The 21,739-nt window shown below is 41.4% G+C and overlaps 1 protein-coding gene across 8 annotated transcripts in view; it reads right to left on the reverse strand.

Moving 5' to 3' along the window:
* The window catches only part of FAT3 (FAT atypical cadherin 3), a 529,225-nt gene that overhangs the window by 265,929 nt on the left and 241,557 nt on the right, over nt 1–21,739 (reverse strand). The gene's annotated exons all lie outside the window — the stretch shown is intronic.

Below are 21,739 nucleotides of genomic sequence, written 5' to 3' on the forward strand. Positions count from 1 at the left end.
GTCAGAGATAAAGGGAGACACTGGGGCTGATGCAATCACTAGATTTTTGGGTTTAGGATCTACAGTGGGGTCTTGACTTGAGAACTTAATACATATTGGAAGGCGGTTCTCAAGTCAAAAAGTCTGTAGGTCAAGTCTCCATTGACCTACAGTGCATTGAAAACCGATTAATCCCGTAACAGGCCGTTTTTGTTCCATTTTGGTTTTTTTCTGGTCTGTAAGTCAATTCTCAGGCTGCAAGTCAAACCTAAATTTTGCGGCCAGAGAAGTCTGTAACTCAAAAAGTCTATAAGTCAAGCCGTCTGTAAGTCAAGGGTCCACTGTACTGCCCTTCTGAGCTGAGAGACACACTTCACTGCCTGTGGAGGGAGGACTCATACCAGATGCTGCGCTTATCTACTGCTCTACTGCTGTGTAACAAGATGGAGGGAGACGGAGGATGGAGGAGGAAAGTGGGAGGAGGAAGGTGGATATATAGAATATGCAGGAGGAGGAAGATGGGAGTGTCCTGGAAGCGGAAATGCAATGTACTTAACCCAGGTCATTGGACCACCCACAGAGGCTGCAGGCGCCTGTAGATGAGTGGGGGAGTCCAGGGAACACCCACGCTGCAGGGGAGAACATGTAATTTTGACACTGACTCGAGTATAAACTGAGGGGGTGCTTTTTCAGCAAAAAAACTGTGCTGAAAAACTAGGCTTATACTCAAGTATATACAGTAGATCTGAGAGATGGTTGTCCAATTTTCTCTTGAATGCCTCCGGCATTTATTATGCTCACCACTTTCCGAGGTAATTGGTTCTACTGTCGTACTGCTCTAACAGTACATTTTAAATCTAGGGATTTATACTCCACTAAATGGGATCCCAGGGCAGCAATGATGCATTGTTCATTGATTTAAGCACAGTTTCTGATATTTAATGTGGCATTTAAACTTAAAAGCAGTGCTAGAATTATTTTAGGCATCAGCACAAGGCTTCCAGAAGAGAAGGGTGAGTCATCGGAAAAAGGGGTTTCTTAAAAGCTGCGTGTGCTTCCTGAGAGAGACTAAAATGGGACAGAAAGAGCCGCTAAGAGAGAGATCAGTTTTAGTGTTGGCAATCTTACATAGCAGTTTATCTTGTTGTTTATTTTCAAGAAGCAATTCTGTCAGCCAGGTTGTTCAGTTCTTTTTTTTAAAGGCGGAAAACTATCTTAAGGTCCAAGAGATGACAGATTCTTCTAATCGAGTTTTCATCCTCCTTATCTCTTCAGATTCCCTGGATTGTTCTCCAATTCTCATTTCCAGCCTTTCTATTAAATGACTGTTAACCTATGACCTGCGGTTACGGCACCACATTTATCTCGGTTTCCTAATTGAAATGTAATATGTCCTCTTGCCCAGCTTTGAACACTCCAACAACTGGCTAGAGGGTGGAGGCAGGAAGAGAAAGAGAGAAAAACAAATTTCTAGAGAGCCTCCATCAGGTGGGAGACTTGCCAAGCAATAATCCTGGGTCAAATTGTGCCATCCCTTAACGTTGCTTTCCTCTCCTCTCCTTTTTTTATTCTTCACAAAACAATTTGAGGAAAATACCAAGGAAATGGAGAAACCGCTTAGAGTGGCACTCTAAAATACACCGCCACTGCTAGGATTATCTCTGATTTAAAGCAAGAGGCTTCCAGACAGGGATCGCCTTTATCCAGCAGGGAGGAGTGAAATGCTGGGGTGAGGTATTCCCCCTCAGATGCCATCCTTGCCTGCAGAAAAGAAGAGCTCAATGATAGAAAAGAGGTGGAGGGCGCATGAGAAAGAGAGAGAGAGAGAATGCTTAATGCCAGTGATTAGCACCCGACACAATAATTTCTTTAACATTTGTGTAATCTCTTGTGCACTTTGGGGTTTTTTATAATGCAATTTGCCCAAGAGATTACACAAACAATATTTTCATTTCAACCAGATTTCCCCATTCAGGATTATTGTAGAACTCCCAGAATAGCCTAGATAGAAAGCAGATTTTGCACTAATTTAGCATTTTCTTCCTCCTGGAGAAAATGCTAAATTTTCTCCAGGAGGAGAAAATTTAGGCCACGCCAGGCAGGTATCTGGAGGGGCCTGAGATGCATGCCAGTCTTGTTCCTTTCAGGCATGGAAAGCCCCTTGTTTCTTTCCCGGTTTGAAGCAAGCCAGGCTTTCCCTTTTCATCTAAAACTGCCAACCATGCATTGTGCCTGCCTCTAAAAACCAAGCTTGACAAGAAAGGAAGACACTGTATGTGGGATTTGGAAAAATCTGCTGAAACTGAGATAGGAGAGATTTTTTCCACCCATTTATTATGCACCGTACCGAGTTCACTCAAATTTACTAGAGAACATATGCACAGCATTGCACTCTCAGGTTGCCTAACAAGACAAAGGGGTGTTTGTATTATTTCTTACTATACACCGCTCTCTTAAATTATGCTTCATGAAGTGAGTTAGTTGAGGTAATTTTTCTTTGTTTTAGCACAAAGAGGTTAACCTGTCTTATTTAATTCCACAAACCTGCACAGTGTGACATAAACTGAACACTGCAAACGATTTCTGTAGTAATTCTCCCTTCTTTTACAAACATCACAACATATGGTTGTTGTGGGTTTTTTGGGCTCTTTGGCCGTATTCTGAAGGTTGTACTTCCTGACATTTCGCAAGTCTCTATGTCCAGAGCATGGACAGGGTTCCTACTCCAGTCCTCTGAAGACGCCGGCCACAGAGACTGGTGAAACGTCAGGAAGAACAACCTTCAGAACACGGCCAAAGAGCCTGAAAAACCCACAACAGCCATTAGATCCCAGGCGTGAAAGCCTTCGAGAATACATCACAACGTATCTTTGTTTGCTCTATTTGTCAGGAAAGCCCAGTGACAGTTTTATGCGAGATTCTATTTTTTACAAGCACTGTACAGCATAGTGTATAACTGAGACACCAAGGCTTCACCCCGCCCACTTTTCATTTATGTTTCTGCAATTTAATAATAATAATAACCTTTGAACTGCAGAGCTGAAAGGGACCCTCTGGATTCTTAAGTCCACCCCCTTTCAACAAGGCAAAGTGAGGAACATTTACCCACTTTAGCCTAAAGATCAGAATGATTATGCCCTGTGCATTTAACTATGTTAGTACAGCGGTGCCTCGCAACGATGATAATCTGTTCCAGGAAAATCGCCGTTAAGCGAAAACATTGTAAAGTGAAATTAAAAACCCCATTGAAACGCATTGAAAACCATTCAATGCGTTCCAATGGGATAAAAACTCACCGTCCAGTGAAGATCCTCCATACGGCGGCCATTTTCACTGCTTGTATAGCAAGGAATCCATCCCTAAGCACAGCGGGGAGCCTTTTTAAGCGACTGGTGGCCATTTTGAAAACCCAGCGATCAGCTGTTTTTTATCGTCGTAAAGCGAAAATCGGTTCCCGGAGCAGGGAACTGATCATCGTTAAGCAAAATTCCCCCATTTAGACCACTGTTTTGCGATCGCAATTGCAATCACAAAAAGATCGTCGTAAAGCGGATTCATCATAATGCGGGCAATTGTAAAGCGAGGCACGACTGTATCTAATTAGTTTTCTGCCTCTTTTTTTCCATGAGACGCTTCCTTGCCACAGGATGTGGTGATGGCATCTGGCCTAGATGCCTTTAAAAGAGGATTGGACAGATTCCTGGAGGAAAAGTCCACTGGAGGTGACAAACCATGATGGGGATGTATAATCTCCAGGCTTAGAAGGAAGGTGCCTCAGATCCAGGGGAGGAGTATCGGGAGACAGGTCTCTAGTTGTCTCATGTGCCCCCAGAGGCATCTGGTGTGGCCACTGTGAGAGACAGGAAGCTCGACTAGATGGACCCTTGGCCTGATCCAGCAGGGCTCTTCTTATGTCCTTATATTCCTATCTTTAGTGGTTATACATTGGCCCAGGAACACCATGGTCACCTCCATCCTAAGAACAGCTCTATCTATTGAAACAAAACTTCTTTTTGAAGAATTTTCCAAAACTCTTCATCACATTTCTTCATCTTCAGATCAGAAATAAATTAAGATTGTAAAATAATAATAATAAGATGGGGCGTGGTGGCGCTGCGGGCTAAACCGCAGAAGCCTGTGCTGCAGGGTCAGAAGACCAGCATTCGTAAGATCGAATCCATGCAACGGAGTGAGCTCCCGTTGCTTTGTCCCAGCTCCCGCCAACCTAGCGGTTCGAAAGCATGCAAATGCGAGTAGATAAATAGGTACCACCTCGGTGGGAAGGTAAAATGGCGTTCCCTAGTCACGCTGGCCACGTTGCAATGGAAACTGTCTTCGGACAAGCGCTAGCTCTACGGCTTGAAAATAGGATGAGCACTGCCCCCTAGAGTCGGACACAACTGGACTAAAAATGTCAAGGGGAACCTAATAATAATTAAAAAATCCGAATGCAGGAGAAATCCTCATCCCTAGTACACAGCACAGAGAAAAGCCAAAGATGGCAGACATGTTGGCTGCTGCTGCTTAACTGCTGGACAGTTCAGTGGCTTAGGTCTTTGGCTACAGAGCCAGAGCCTGGGGAGTTCAATTCCCCACTGTGCCTCCTTGATTGGGGCTGGACTCGATGATCCATAGGGTCCCTTCCAGTTCTGCAGTTCAAAGGTTAACATTATGGGAGCTCAAGAGTCTAGTCCTACCCCCAAATAATTTCAAACAAAAGTATTGACTGAGCACCTCCAAGGATTTATCCCATTCCTCATGCTCCTCAGTTTCACTTGCTCCTTCTTGACCAATCTTCAGTGGGTCTGAGCCCTCAAGAGTTGTTTTTTCTCACCAGCCTTTCTTTCTTTCATTCACTCACTCACATTTCTTATTTCTATTTTTTTCCCCTGAATCTTTTTGTACTGTATGCTCCTTCCCAGTTTTTGACACTCACAAATGATTTCGGTTTCATAGACCTTTTTGTTTTGTTGTTTTATTTTGTAACAGCGTACCAGCTCACTTTGAAATAAATCCCACTCAAATGCTACCTAGATGAACACAGATTGTCGCCTCCATGTTTTTGGTTTTTTTTATATTGAAGTGATTTGGCCGAGAATATGCTCAGTGCTTATGAGTACCTCATTTAAACTCTGTGATTCAGCTGTACGCTGTTTTAAAATTCCAATTTTAAAAAAAATGATTGTGCCATTAATTCAATGACTGGCTCAGGGTTACTCACTTATCTCTCTGGCACAGTATTCCTTGCTTATAAAGTTCATTTATTAATTGACTATTTTTAATCCTGCTGCATTTTCTAACAGAAAATTGTCTCTGGTCTATATAGCAATACAAATGTAGGTCAGTTCTTATAAATGGAGCTCATCCCGCTAAAGGGCTCATGAACTACAGCAAGTAATAGTAAGGGGAGCCTACTTCTAAAACTGCTGAACTCTACTCACCATCGTTTCATGCAATTGTTATGGCACAGGTGTAGTGAAGCAATTGTTTCCAGGATGACTGATCGTAATCCAGTCTCAAGGCTTTGTTTGGTTGTTTACTGGATTTGTGTTCTGCTTCTACTCCAGTTCAAGGTGGCAAATGTGGCCACACATCCACATTTTATCTTTACGATTCCCCGGGGAGGTAGGGGATCATGATTAGCTCAAGGCTACCTAGTTGAGTTATATGGCCAAATATGGATTTGAATCTTCATCTCCAGAGCCATAACCCAATAGTCTAACTACTACAGCACACCAGCAGGAATGAGAGCCTTTACATCTGAATTTGACAAATAGATGGCTTTTATCCTATTCAGACAGAACTCAAAAGAAGCCACTATGCTTGCTGATGCATCGTTTTTGTCTTTTTTAATTTTTATTTTGTTTTCACTGACGTTACTGTGTTTTCCAGTTTGGGGTTTTCCATTTCTCAGAGTGATGTTTGTTTTCTTTTTACTATTTGTTCCTAGCTTCAAAACTGATGTATGATGCCTCTTTATATTCATTGTTCTTAGCTTTAAATATTGTCTTTCAATGATGTTAACCATTGTAGTCTACTCATTGTATATTGTCTTTCAGTTTTGTTAGCCACCTTGAGTCCTTTTCGGGGAGAAAGGCGGGGTAAAAACATTTGAAATAATTAATTAATTAATGAGGAGATTTTCAGTGCCTCTAAGTCTTGAATATTGTTATTTATTTATTTATTTATTTATTTATTTATTTATTTATTTATTTATTTATTTATTTATCCCGCCCTTCTAGACAATGTCTACTCAGGGTGGCTTACAATAAAACATATCATAAAAGTGCTAAAACAATTTAAGTCAAATACCACTCTGATGGCAGAAAGTGAGTAGGAATTAAAGAACCTCATAATGAGAGTAAAAGAGGAGAGTGCAAAAAATGGTCTGAAGCTCAACATCTAAAAAACTAAGATCATTTTACTTTCTTGGGCTCCATGATCACTGCAGATGGTGACAGCAGCCATGAAATTAAAAGACTCCTGCTTCTTGGGAGGAAAGCGATGACAAACCTAGACAGCATCTTCAAAAGCAGACCTCACTTTGCCGACAAAAGTCCGAATAGTCAAAGCTATGGTTTTTCCAGTAGTGATGTATAGAAGTGAGAGTTGGACCATAAATAGGCATTCTGAATTCAAAACACTTGTGAGATACCAAGATAAGCAAGAATGGTCAGCACTGTTGGACAGTAGCTTTCCATTGTTTTAGAAAGAACTATTTCCAGCCCTACTCTGGATGATGGGAATTGGACCCGGGACATTCTGCATGCAAACCATGTGCTCTACTACTGAATCACAGCCATTCCCTTGCTGCTGGCAGTCCTGTCCTTTTGAAGAACATTGGCATTCCTGGCATGAGCATTTTTTTTAAACATGCAAGCTCCTCAACAAGCATCTGGTGCCAGGCAATTAAAGTGGCCATTCCATTAGGTGGCATCAAGCATTGTGAATCAATGGAAACATCTGTTGTATCTTACAAAAGGCAGCCAAAACAAGCCAAAGGAGACCAAACAAGCACGTGCAAAGACGCACATTCTTACCCGCGGCTTTACAAACTTTTGGCACGGAGGAAGCACTCCACAAAATAAGATGAGTGCAAAGATCTCACACATCATTAACCAGCAAGCTTCACCAAGGGGCTTTGCAAACATAGCCCAACAACTGTGCTCTGAAGTCCAGCATGCCAAATAGGGTGAGATTATTTTTTAAACCCAACAAGCGAGTGTCTCCGTTTCATGTTACAAAGCAACATAACTGGCCAGGAGATAACCTTCTTTCGCATTAAAAGGAAGGGAACATAATGAGCGGAAAATATTTCTTTTAAATATCAGATAGGGATGTGCGTATATATGAATAACAGCCATAAATAGGTGGCTTTTGGTTTAACATCCCAGTGGTGCAAGAGACACATTATGTTTATTGCTGCTATAAATAATTGTGTTGCTGTTGTTCAAAATGTTAATAGGTAAGGATAATCAGGGATTTATAAGACTTCCTGTGGAGCTGACATATTAATCCACTATGTTAAATCCTTTGGCAAACACAGTGTCGTCTTTGCAATTTATTTATTTATTTGATTTGCACACTCACTCTCAGTATCTTTTCTTTTTTTCCTACTCCAGTACTGATGCTCCAGTAGAAAATGGTTAGCTTTGCAAACGCTGAGGAAATCCTGTGGATTGCATAATATTTTTAGATGTAAGAATAGGAAAGCAGAGCTTTGTTTCCCAACTGTTTGGTTTCAACTTTGGGACCTACCACATGCAAAAGGTGGAAAACCTGAGTTTCTCATACAATACAGTGGTGCCCCTCATAGCGACGTTAATCCGTTCCAGGATTAACATCGCTATCTGGATTCATCGCTATGCGGGGGGGGGGGGACCCATAGGAACGCATTAAACTCCGTTTAATGCGTTCCTATTGGGGAAAAACTCACCACTATGCGAGGACTCCTCAATCCGGCCACCATTTTCGGCACCCAGTAAGTGAGGGCAGGGTGCGAAAACGCTGCGGGTGGCCATTTTGTTGACCGGTGGCCATTTTGGAACCACCGATCAGCTGTTCCCAAAACATCGCAATGCGAAGATCGGTAAGCAAAACGCTTACCGATCATCACAATGTGATGTTTTGCCATCTAAAACATTGCAATGTGATCGCATTACCGATCACAAAAAATGCGTCGCTATGCGGATTCATTGTTAAACGGTGTGCTCGTTAAGCGAGGCACCACTGTATCTCTTTCTCCTGTAGAGACTCCATCCCAGCTAACAAAACAGTAGATAACTTCAAACTAAGAAATGTTTGCTATGCTGCTCAAATTTACACCACAGAAGTCAGCATGTTCCTAACATCAGTGATGTAAAGAATCCGTTTGGTCTTCATAACAGTACTAGCTACCTTCATCGCATAAGGAGAATTTTAAAAATGCTGACAATTGGGTCAATACATACCAACAAATAAAGAGCAAGACTTTTATAAAGACTTTATAAAGTGAATGCTTTTAGCGATCTTTCAAGACCAGCGTAAGCCTCAAACACTTTGCATTACAGTGTGCTAAGTGCACAAGACCCTGATGTTGGGAAAGTGTGAAGGCAAGAAAAGGGTACGACAGAGGACAAGATGGTTGGACAGTATAATCGAAGCTACCAACATGACTTTGACCAAACTCTGGGAGGCAGTGGAAGACAGGAGGGCCTGGCATGCTCTGGTCCATGGGGTCACGAAGAGTCAGACACGACTTAACGACTAAACAACAACAAAGTGCACAGCAGCTACTTGTAGATAAGCTCAGAGTAAGCAGGAAAGAAATTGGTTTCACCTCATCTAGAGTACCATGTCCAGTTCTGGGCACCAAACTTTAAGAAGGATGGCAACAAACTGGAGCAAGTTCAGAGGAGGGAAACTAGGATGATCAAGGGACTGAAAACCAAGTCCTATGAGGAAAGAATGAAAGAAGTGGGCATGTTTAGCCTATAGAAAAGAAGAACAAGAGGAGATATGATACCATTTTTCAAATACTTGAAAGGTCATACAGAGGAAGGGCAGGATCTGTTTTAATCATCCCAGAGTGCAGGACACATAACAACAGGTTCAACCTACAGGAAGCCAGATTTAGGCTGAATATCAGGAAACCCTTCTAATCTGTTAGAGCAGTACTGTACGACAATGGAACTAATTACCACTGGTAAGTGCTCCAATGCTGGAGGCATTCAAGAGAAAATTGGACAACCATCTGTAAGATTTGCTTTGATTTGGATTTTGGCACTGAGCAGGGGGTTGGACTCAATGGCCTTATAGGCCCCATCCAACTCAATTATTCTGCGATTCTATAACTGTGGAAGTTACCAGATGATGTCTTACTCCCTCTTACTCATAAAGGCATAAAACGTTGATCTTTTGAGTCCTGGGTCTACAAGTTCAGCATGCTAAGCTGCTTCGTACTGGACCAAGACACAGCTGACTGTCTGTCACAGCCGTGACCTGGATGGAGAATTGATCAGCAGGAACGGCATGTACACCAACCTCCTCCCTCTATAAGTAAATACTGTAATGATTCAACATTTCATTTCCAACAATAATTCAGCCCAGGTGCATTTGAAAGATTACATGCAAGATACAAAAGATAAAGGACATTACGAGTATGTCCTCCACAAGTTGCCCTCCAAAGGCATAACCTTGTCCTCAAGACTGGAAGCTTCCTCCTTTGTTCCTGGCCTAAATGCCACTGACAATGCTATCCTCAATTAAGTCCAGGCGCTTTTTGTTTCACACACAATTTGCCTGGCACCATCTGCAAACAAATCCTTGGAATGTGCCAGCACGTACTTCGTTTTATTGGAGCAGTGGGCCAGATTCTGGTTCACAATGAAACAGAAGAGCACAGACAACAACGGGCCCTGTATTCCAGATCACAGGATGTGTAAAAGGTAAATAAGGACAAAGCTAATACTAATCTTACAATGTTGTGATGTTCTAATGTCCCCTAACAGAAGGAAAAAAGATTGTCTCATCTTGTTCCTCCTCCTCCATATTCTTATTTCTCTCTTGTTTTAAATGAGAAGTGTGTTAAAGTGGAATGGATCTAATTCTGCAAAACACATGTGCAAAGTGGCAATAATCAGCCACTTAATGTGGAGCTAGTTATTTAGATAGATAAATTAGGTCACTTCCCAAAGTGTCCTCCAATAATTAACTGCCTGTCCTATTATTACTATTAAATGTCACAGGTCAAAGATAAGATTAGAATACACTTATGATGACACTACAGATGAAAAGTGAACAGATTGGTTCATCCCTCACTAACATGCAGATTGCATAGTTTAATTCATAGTTAGGTAGTTAGAATTGAACAAAGGTGAGGAAAAACATAATACTGTACAATACAGGTGGGCAGGGATGGTACTTTCATACTGAATGAGACTTCCATCTCCAGAAGTCAGCAGGAACTTCCCAAGCCAAATTATGGGGATGCAAACCCAAACGCAGCAGGATGTTGCTCTCTTTGGTTCCCACCTGTTCCTATGGTAAGCCAGGGGAAAAGCTCTCCCCCACTGAGCTCTGGAGGTTGTAAGATTTCCTGAGACTTGGAAAGATGCCCTAGAGAGCAAGTTGCAACAGCAGCTGCATCCATGTGGAGAGATCATGGACTTGGAAAAAGACTTGGAAGCTGAGCAGATGAAACAAGCCCCCCACTACTCAGGGAGCCGCCCAGTAGCAGAACAGATCCTCAGGTCAAATATAGTAGTGCCTCACATTACGACGTTAATTCGTTCCAGTGAAATCGCTGTAGAATGAAAACGTCGTAATGCGAAAATAAAAAACCCATTGAAACGCATTAAAACCCGTTTAATGCGTTCCAATGGGCTAAAAACTCACCGTCCAGCGAAGATCCTCCATAGGGCAGCCATTTTTGGTGGCTGTCTTCCGAGGAATCCGTCCCAGAGAACCGTGGGGAGCCATTTTATTTACCCGGCGGCCATTTTGAAACCGCCGATCAGCTGTAGGAAAATCATCTTTTTGTGAAGAATCGGTTCCCAAAGCAGGGAGCCGATCATCGCAAAGCAAAAAAAGCCTATTCAGACCATCATTTTCCGATCGCAAAAGCAATCGCAAAAACGTCGTAGTAATGTGGTTTCATCGTAATGCAGGGCAATCGTAAAGCGGGGCACGACTGTATTGGCTTTGTTCTATCCTTGCTGTATTAGGTTTATTCGTTTCCTTTCAGTAGTTTAGGTATCTGGCTGCGAAGCCAGAGGTTGGCTGTTCTCCTTAGGAGAAGAGCCATGCACCCTCTAATTTTCAGCCTCACTGGGCAAGGCTGCGCCTCTCTTTCATGTGACTTTGCCCCTGCATGCATGTGAACCTCCATTCCCCCCCCCACGCAGGTTTCCGCCATTAATGGAACCAAAAGGGCTGAAAACGATTGTAGAAGAAGAAAGCTGCACGGAGAAAGATGGAGTTGCACATTAGTTGCACATGCCTTAAAGGGAACCTTGGAAAAGAGCCAGCCTATATAACCTTGTTCAAGCTGTACAATCCCAGGGGAGCCCCAGAAGAAGAGAATGGTAAACTACTTCTCAGTTTTCTCCACTGGGAAAACGCTGAAAAGAGTCACCATACCTCCGAATTGACTTGATGGCACATTATTATTATTATTATTATTATTATTATTATTATTATTATTATTATTATTATTATTATTATTATTATTATTATTATTATTATTATTATTATTGAACACCAGGCTTAGTCAATAAAAATTATAGAAACATTGACTGGTAGTATATAACAGATACAAGTTTTAACCAAAAACCTAAGTGTCTGTTTGGCTATTCCATCTTGGTAATCCTTTCTTTAAATTAATTGTTTTAAATTGAAATTTGTAATTTTATGATTTTATATATTTTTATACTGTTTTGTTTTATTTTGTAAGCCGCCCCGAGTAGACATGGTCTAGAGGGGCGGGGGTAAAAATCAAATAAATAAATAAATAAATTAAATATCAGCACATTGCTCTTATTATTCTTATTAAAGTAGTAGTATTAGTAGTAGTAGTAGTAATCTGCTCTCATTTTATTGTAGATCACGTTTTTTATGAAGTTCTCCCACTGGTGTGCTCTCTGTCTCAAATCCACTAAGAACGCCTTGTTTTTAAGCAAGACAGAACTTGGTAAATGCAAAAAAAGTCATAAAAATACAGCCATAAAAGGTACTGTTAGTCAGTGAAAATGGAACTCAGGGAGGTGCGGCACACAGCAAAGAATTGCGGAAGGAGCAGGGACAGGGCGTAAGTTAACAAGGTAGAGACGAAAATGATCCCTCCTGAGGGGAAACAATTTGAGCTCTGAAGAGGGGAAACGGCAAGTGTGATAACACTACTGGCCAGGAATTTTTGCCCTCCTGTTGAATTAACGCCAATGGAATTTGGCTCCATGGCAGAGTTTGGAGCCTAAATGTAGTAAGGGCAACACTCTCAAAAGGAAGAATGGGAGGGGAAGGATTGATGCAGGATGACAAGAGGAGGAAACTCATACACGCTCTCCTTGAAGTGCTCCCATCCATCAGGACACACTCGCTTTCTATTCAATAGCATTCTACACATTATACCCCTGAGATGACACAGACAAAACTTACTGGTTGTATAAATAATCTCCTTTATTACATACCTACTTCAAAGCTTTATGTATGTTTTCTCATCCTCATCCGGTGCAATGGCTCTTCAAGAGATTCAGAACGCAACACCTCAGCACAATTAAAACGAAATTGCATTTTCTGACCTCGACAGCAGAAAAGCTACTGTTGGGAGATCGAGCACAATGTTTTATTCCACAAACTAATTAAAGATAGTCTTTTCCTTATGGCCTGTTCACAGATATGAGCGTCAACTTCAATAGCTAGTTTTAGTTGATGGTTGTGAAAATGAACTGGGACTCAAAAGTAGATGGGTGGGTGTTGAGGGCCAAGAACATGCTGAATGAACCTTCTAAAAGAGGAGAAGAAAGACAAAATTGTTTCTTAATCCGAATTCTAGGACATATCAATGGAAAAGAGGATTTTAGCACTTCAACTGAGACCTGAAGAGTAGTTCATTTTAGGGCTTTCTACTTTGAGGGGGTACTCTAAGGTGCTTTTATTATTAGTCAGAAGTCTGTTGGTGATTTATATGTACAGTAGGATTCTTGTATGTGCAGGATTGGTATCTGCATTTTGCCTTATCCAAGGTTTGCCATAGCCCTTTTTACAACATACAAAGGCACCCCCCCTTTGTCCTGCTGCCCTTATATGCGGTACATAAAGTTTTTTCCTATCTGTGCTTCCAGGCATCCATGGTAGATTATGCACCCAATCCCCCACAGATACGAGGGTCTCACTGTACATAAATTGAACTAGGGAACTCAACATGGAAAATTGCTGGTAACTAACAAGGTGTGGTTTGCATTGTGAAGTTTGCTGACTATTTGAAATGGTACCCAAAAATCTGACTAGAGGCTCATTAGTCTGCCACAGTGAGTTACACAAATTAGGTGCAAACACATATTATCACCAACAGGTCATTGTTATTTATTTGAGAAAGAGTGTGCAAGTAACTGAGAGTGAAGATGTGATGAAACAGAGATTCATCCCAGTTTGTTCTGGTTTGGGGATAGGCTGGTTTATTCCTCCTCCTCCTCCTTTGTGGTCTTTGGGCTAGAAACAATGGATGACTCAAGCTGTTTCCTTAAGTTGCTTTAGTATCTTGGGAAACTGAAAGCTTCTTCCTGTTCCCTCATGGAGATGGTGAATGGGGATGCAAAATGTTTTTTTTTTCTCTTGGGGGTGAGCGAGCCAATCAAGGAGAGACAAGCAGAGTTATCTTGTTAGGTTACTACCGTATTTTTCCGTGTATAAGATGCCCCCATGTATAAGCCACCCCCCACTTTTCTAACCCAAAATTAAGATATCTCAGTGGGGCTTAGCAAGTGGAGGGGAAAGCAGGGATCAAAGCCCTAAAGGATCACTTTGATCCCTGCTTTCCCCTCCACTTGTTTTTGTTCTCTCCTCGGCTTACTTTCGCGTATAAAACGACCCTCAATTTCTAGTCTAAAGATTTTAGACAAAATTATAGTCTTATACATGGAAAAATACAGTATTTTCTTTCCTTTTAAAAAATCCCTCTGCTCTTTTTGTTTCTTTCCCTTTACGGATAAGAAGGCCCAAATAGGGCCACTGGAGGTGCAGTGCAGTTGCACTAAACAACCCGATCCATGAATTCAAGGATTGCCCCAAGTGACACAACACACCTAAAAGCAAACTCATTTGCCATGATCTAGTCCAATCCAGCCCGAGACAGTCTGGCCATCTCACCAAACCTTGAAAGTATATGGGTGTGTGTCCATGCACCATGAGAGCACATGCGTGTATATGAAACATTATTTATTCATTTGCAACCTATTCTTTTACTATTTCGTCATTTATCCATTAATCTCCTTTTTCAGGCCAGAACTCAGAAAACAATGAGATTTTAAAAAGAAGTTTTAAAAGAGACCTTTTTTTAAAAGTGGCAACATTTTTAATAAGGAATTACAACATTTCCAAGGGTGAAGGAATTTCAGAAAAAAGTCCAAGGGTGAATTTTTAATACCAAGTGAAAAAACAAACAAACACCATATGGAACAATATACTTTTGACTGGTTGCTAAAAAAATCAGCAGGAATTGAGCCTATGGGGAAGGAAGTCCAACAATCAACATGCTGCTACTGGAAATTGCTATTTTCTCACATGCTCCTCCACACAGCCTCTTGGGACAGTCAAGTGTAATAAGCACTTTACTTAAGATCTCAAATTCATACAGAAAAATACCATCTTTCAAATAATTCATACCCATCCATTGGCAAGATTTCAAAATGGATTCCTCTACGAAATGTCTCATGCCCTGTTGTGCTGGTTTCTATTTTCAGAGTTTTGACAAAGGATTTGATAAAACAGTTGCTTCTAATTACTATCTGCTTCTGAAATTCTCCATCTGGCTTATTCCATCCCATTTCCACCTCAGTGGGCAAGTCAGAACAAAACAGTCCGCACAAACATCTGTACACATTCTTTCACCAGCGTTTCCCAAAACACCCATTTTTGAATGGAGGTTTGACCAACATATTCTTTGCAAGCAGTTCTCCTTAAGCAGTTCAAGATCTTGCTGTGTGCAATACTACTGGTATACACATTTTTCTATGCACTTTTGCCTAACTCGCATATATTAGTACTCAGTTCTGTTTCAAGAAGAGCACTGAAGTTTCTGAGGAATGCAAATAACGAAGAATTACTGTCTTCTGGCTAAGATACTTATTTCAGAAGTGGTAGGTTCTTGCTGGGAGATGAAATGAATGAAATTCATGCCCATTCATAAGCAAAAGGGCCTTCTCTACTGTTGTTGTTGTTGTTTAATCGTGTCTGACTCTTCATGACCCCATGGACCAAAGCATGCCCTCCTGTCTTCCACTGCTTCCCAGAGTTGGGTCAAATTCATGTTGGTTGCTTTGATGACCCTCTCCAATCATCTCGTCCTCTGTCGTCCCCTTCTCCTCTTGCCTTCACACTTTCCCAACATCAGGGTCTTTCCAGGGAGTCTTCTCTTCTCATGAGATGGCCAAAGTATTGGAGCCTTATCTTCAGGATCTGTCCTTCCAGTGAGCACCCAGGGTTGATTTCCTTCAAAATGGATAGGTTTGTTCTCCTTGCAGTCCAGGGGACTCTCAAGTGTCTCCTCCAGCAGCACAATTCAAAAGCATCAATTCTTCGGCAGTCAGCTTTCTTTTTTGTCCAGCTCTCACTTCCATATATCACTACAGGAAAAACCATAGCTTTGACTATTTGGACTTTTGTTGGCAAGGTGATGTCTCTGCTTTTTAATATGCTGTCGCGGTTTGTCATCGCATTCTTCCCAAAGATTTGGCATCTTTTAATCTCGTGGCTGCTGTCACCATCTGCAGTGATCACGGAGCTCTACTGTGGTCCCCCCTAACTGTGGAATGCTCTTCCTCAAAGCCTGACTGGCACCAACTGTGTCTTCATTCCTGTGTCAAGCAAAAATAGGACTCTTTACCCCATCCCTTGCAGTCTAAGAACATTGGCTTCAGCTGGCTGTAGAGTCTTGTTGAACCTATGCAGTCTTTTAATGGTCTCCAGTGGCTTAAACTGTTTTATATGCTTTCAACTGTAAAACTACTTTATATGTTTCTCTTGTTTTTAATGGGTAAATTGCTTTATGGGGCCGGATATACACATTGTAAATAAATTAAATAAAACCTAGACCAGTGTATTGAGGAGAGTTCCAAATACTTGTCTTTCTCCTGCTGCAGAATATTTGTGCCCTACAGTTCCTACAACCAAATATTCTTCTTCTCAGGCTGCCTCCTTTTAGTATCCATTCGCAGATGAGCATCAACACCATGGCAAAAAATGAGTTCATGGCTGGAATGGGGGCTTGAGTTGTGGAACCTGCTATCAAATAGGACTCAAGTTACCCCAGTGACTCAACTCAGACTTGACTCAAGTTCCCCCCCCCCCAATGACGGACTCAACTTGCAACTCAGAACCAACCAACACTCCCCCCCCCCCTCAGTACAAAAGCTTGTTTTTAACAGGGACTCAGACTTTTAGCTTGGAACTGGGGACCAAAGACTTGGGACACGAACTTGGGACTCAGACCCACAGGCTTGCCAACATCCTGGCATCATGGGGCAACCAGACCAACACTGGAGGGCCTGGAGGCCAATTTTCTGTGTCTCATCAGAGGCTGCAGGACTTGATGGGGAAGGGAGGGTGAGTGTGCACGCACGCTACAAAAGAATCAAAACCAAATTTTGTTGGGAGTTTGCTTGTATTTCAGTTTTCTGGATTTCACTGGGGGGGGGGGATCTGCACCTCCCACACCCCCATTTTATTGCAAACCCAGCGACCACACCTACAGAAATGCAGGAATGAAAAGCAAATAATAATAATAATAATAATAATAATAATAATAATAATAATAATAATAATAATAATAATAATAAACAACAACAACAACAACAACAACAACAACAACAACAATAATAATAATAATAATAATAATAATAATAATAATAATAATAATAATAATAATAATAATAATAATAATAATTTTTGCATGTTTCTTTTTATTGGGGATCCTTCAGAGAACATAGAAATGGGTCTGAGAGGCACCTGCAGCCTCAGGTTGCATTTAGTCTACCTCTGCCGGAAAGAGGCCCTAGGTGGGCACTTCATCTCTTCTTCCTCTCCCTTTTTTATCTTTAAAGCAGAAAGTGTGCGTAGATGCACATTCCACCACACTGGATTAAGTCCAGATTTAAACAAGGTCAGCACCTATTTCGCTCGTGCGCTCTTTTCAGTTACATCCTCGGATCATGCCAGCAAAGAACAAAATATGACAATTATTCTACCATATGGGATCTAAATTTAATTTCCTAATGTGAAAGAATCCATTTCCTTGTTGACAGTACCAGGTGCTATATAAACCACTTTAAAAAAAACCCTTTTAATTATGCTATTAGGGTGATCCTCCACAGAAGGCCTCCAGCAAAATATCCCCCACCACCCAGATCTAAATTAACATGATTCTCCCTCACGCTACCGGCCACTCGAGTTGCATCTGGCAATTCATAGGAACAGTTGGTGCATTCTGCAGAACATCACACCTGAATCCTGATGTCTCTGTTGCACAACATATGGTTTCCTTTAATTACTTCACTCATTCATTCCGAGATCAGGTTTCACAAAGGCTAAGGCTCCAGCTAAATGGGAGAATGAGACTGTTTGACCAGTTATGGAAATAATGCAGACATGCAGTGCCAACAACAGTGGTCTGAGATGAACTGAGCATCCCTGGAGGATTGTTAAATAATTGGGGATTTTTGTAGCCTGGAGGCTATAATGAAAGTAATAAGGAAGCAAGAAATGAGATCACCACAGGATTGGGAGAAATCATTCAGGTATCCAGTAATTGAAGCCAGAAATGGCTGAAGTGAGGAAGCATATGAAGACAAGATGGTCTTCTAAGAACCTAAGCCTGAGGCTGCAATCTAGCACACAATTAAACCGGAAGTTAAGCTCTACTGAACTCAGTGGGACTTATTTCCATGCAGAAATGAATACAATTCTTATTTTAAGTCTGGGTAAATATCCTTCCTGGCATGATCTTCTTCCTGTGCTATATTTTTTGACATGTATACATTACTGAAACAGCAACGTCTACGTTGGCTTGGACATGTTGAGAGAATGGCTGATGGTCGGATTCTAAAAGATCTCTTCTATGGAGAATTACGTAGTGCAGGGAAAGCGCCCCAGAGGGAGACCACGGCTGCGATACAAGGAGATCTGCAAGTGGGATCTGAAGGCCTTAGGAATGGACCTCAACAGATGGGAAATGTTGTCCTCTGAGCATTCAGCCTGGAGGCAAACGGTGCATCATGGCCTCTCGCATTTTGAAGAAACACTTGTTCAGCAGACCAAGACAAAGAGGCAGTCCCAGAACCAGCAAAATCAGGGAGCTAGATAGGGGACAGATTGCATTTGTCTTCAGTGTGGAAGCGATTGTCGCTCTCGAATTGGCCTTCTCAGCCACACTAGACGCTGTTCCAAGTCCCCTATTCAGAGCATATTACCATAGTCCCTCGAGACTGAAGGATACCTAATCTAATCTTGTTCAAGGTAACAATTTTTGACCTCTCGGGGCCATTGTTCCCATTATTCTGAAAACGGACATACACATCGGTAATCTAACAAAAATAGTCACAACTCTTAGAGAAGGTGAAGATGCCAAAAGGCAGCTGAAGAAAGTATCTGAATCCCACTCTGGCAGAAATCATTTCGTTGTTTTTAAACAGTGAAATTTATTTTCATATTTGCAAGCCACACAAAGGGCTCTAGAAACAAGGGGAACCACCTGGTGGTTGCTGCACAGACTTCTCGAAGTCAGATGTACTAGGTAAGCTGTTGATAAGCAAACAGTCTGCCCTTTATGTGCTTCCTCTGTTTCTGTCCCAGAAATATCAGTAGAATTGTTCACATCTTTAAAAAAAATCAGCCAATCATTCTGTACTTGAGTTCTCTCTCTCTCTCTTTTCTATGCTCGTAATTTCTGGTGCTTCTGCCATGGGCATCTACTCCACATGTCCATTAATTGTTTGAATTAATAGCAGCTCAATACATACAGGTATAACCAAAACTGGCCACAACCAGGGTTGGATAAACACTTGTTACCGGTTAGTTTTGTTATGAAATTTTAAAAAAGTAATATATTTATTCATACTGGGACAGAAAAAAAAATCCTTAAGATCTACAAATTTCAAATGCGTGAGAATGAAAACCAAGATATACCTCAATCTATCTATGCACATTCAATCCGGTCAAAGCTGAATTAGGGGCCGGGACCTCTATTTTCCAAAAGACGCCTCATTTTTAACACCGATAAAAGAGGAAAGCTACAACACAGTAATCTCCATACTTGAAACAACCGAACCTACTGAATGGAGGAAGTGCCGATGGGGACAACAATGCTAACAATAGCTGTTGCTTCGATTGGGCAGGACATGTAACAATGGGCACATGCTACAAGAAGCCAGATTTAGGCTGAATATCACGAAAAACTTCTTAACTGTTAGAGCAGTATGATAATAGAACAGATTACCTCAGGAGGTGATGAGCTCTGCAGAGCTTCAGGTATTCAAGAGAAAATTGGACAGCCACTTGTCAGATGTGCTTTGATTTGGATTCTTACACTGAGGAGGGGGCTGAACCCGATAGCCTTATATGCCCCTTCCAATGCAATTATTATATGATTATCATAATGATGAAAGACTCTCCTCCTAACTCTGAACCTCAGACAAAGACATTGCATGAGGTCAGAAATAACCCTAATCTTCTCCAGTGTCACTCTATAAAGAAGGCACGTACCACTTGCTAAATGGCAAAATACTGTGTTTCCCCAAAAATAAGACAGGGTCTTATATTAATTTTTGCTCCAAAAAACGCATCAGGACTTATTTTCAGGGGATGTTCTATTTTACAGTCATGTCATCTTCCTGTTGCTGCACAATGCTGCACAATGGTGGAGGGCCTGATTTCACTTGACTAAAGCAAAGCAAAGCAAAGTGTGCTGTTTATATACCACCCCATAGCGCTTCAAACACTCTCTGGGCGGTTTACAAGTTAATTATGCAGGCTACACATTACCCCCCCCCCAAGCGAGCTGGATACTCATTTTACCGACCTCGGAAGGATAGAAGGCTGAGTCAACCTTGAGCCGCTACCTGGGATTGAGTACAGTTTTGGCTGCAGTGCAGCAGTTTAACCAATGCGCCACGAGGCTCATCAATTAGGGCTTATTTTTGGGGTTGGGCTTATATTTTGAGCATCCTGAAAAATCATACGAGGGCTTATTTTCAGGTTAGGCCTTTATTTTGGGGAAAACAGGTTAGTATAAACAAAAACAACAACAACTCAACCAACCAACCAATAGTGAGGGACCTATTGGAAGGAGGGAATTTAAAAAATGGTAGTAAGAATGTGTTTGCCAGAAACAGGGAAACAGAGAAAGTAAGAAAAGGTGCACATAGAGATAGACAGAGAGGTTGCTCTTACACATAATGCATCCATAAAGAGCATCAAGCTGTACAGAATTTGGCAGTTTCCTGCAGGTGAAGAAAAAAAATTGAGAGACTGGTTTGTTGTGTTCAGTAAGTCAATATGGATTGTGACAGATGTAGTCCAATAGCATCTAGGGACTGAAAGCTGCAATATACTGCTATAAATAGGAAGACAGGAATTAAGAAAGCAAATGCAGTCTATGAGAACAGTTTCAGTCAATGACAAAGGACTGACAGCAGAGATGAATGGACAGGAAACCCCTGGAAGAGCAAGGAACCCCTGGATGGCCAAGAAGTTGTCTACACCAGGCCGGAATGACCTACAAGTCACTTGGCTGAAGGGTTCATATATGTCTGTACTGTCTGTAAACTACTTAACATTCATTCATTCATTCATTCATTCATTCATTCATTCATTGGTAATCCCAGTCAGATACTGCTTCCCAGTGTGGTACAGTGGATATTAGGACTCAGAAGAGCCTGAATCCCTCCTTGGCCATGGAAACTCACTGGTGTGAGGTGGTACTGTACTGGTAAAAGCATTTCTTAAATATCTCACCTTGGGAATGCTATTAGCGTTGGTATAAGTCAGATCCGTCTTGATAGCACTTAACACATACTGGCAGATTTAAATTTTTTAAAAAAAGTTTATTGAACCTTTGGTAGGATCAATTCTTTTTAACCTCAGGTGAGATCACTATCATTAAACCAGTTTATTGTGCCTCTGGTGGATCACTATGAGAGCCTGGAAAATTTATTGATTTTTTTCCCACTACAGGGATTCTGTGAGTTGTGATCCACCTGGCCCTGGCCACCACGTAGGACCACTGGAATACATTTTATTTAACTTATGAGTAACACAGCTCTAGTCATAGCTCACAGGCTTTTAATTCTATCTTCTTGGTAACTGATCTACTACAGCTAATGTCTGAGATATTGTGTGTGGATGTCTGGGAGAAAGCAGTACCTATTAATAAGTTTTGAAACAGGCTCTATATTTAATTAGAAAATTGTAGCCAACTATTTTTTGAAAGGGTTTTACTTAAGTTAATTCAATTATGAGCGTGTTCAGCACAAGCCTAAATGTGCTTGATCACAAGTCAATCTCACTGCATTAA

This window comes from Pogona vitticeps, chromosome 3 (assembly GCF_051106095.1).
Source record: "Pogona vitticeps strain Pit_001003342236 chromosome 3, PviZW2.1, whole genome shotgun sequence".
NCBI classification, from domain to species: Eukaryota; Metazoa; Chordata; class Lepidosauria; order Squamata; family Agamidae; genus Pogona; species Pogona vitticeps.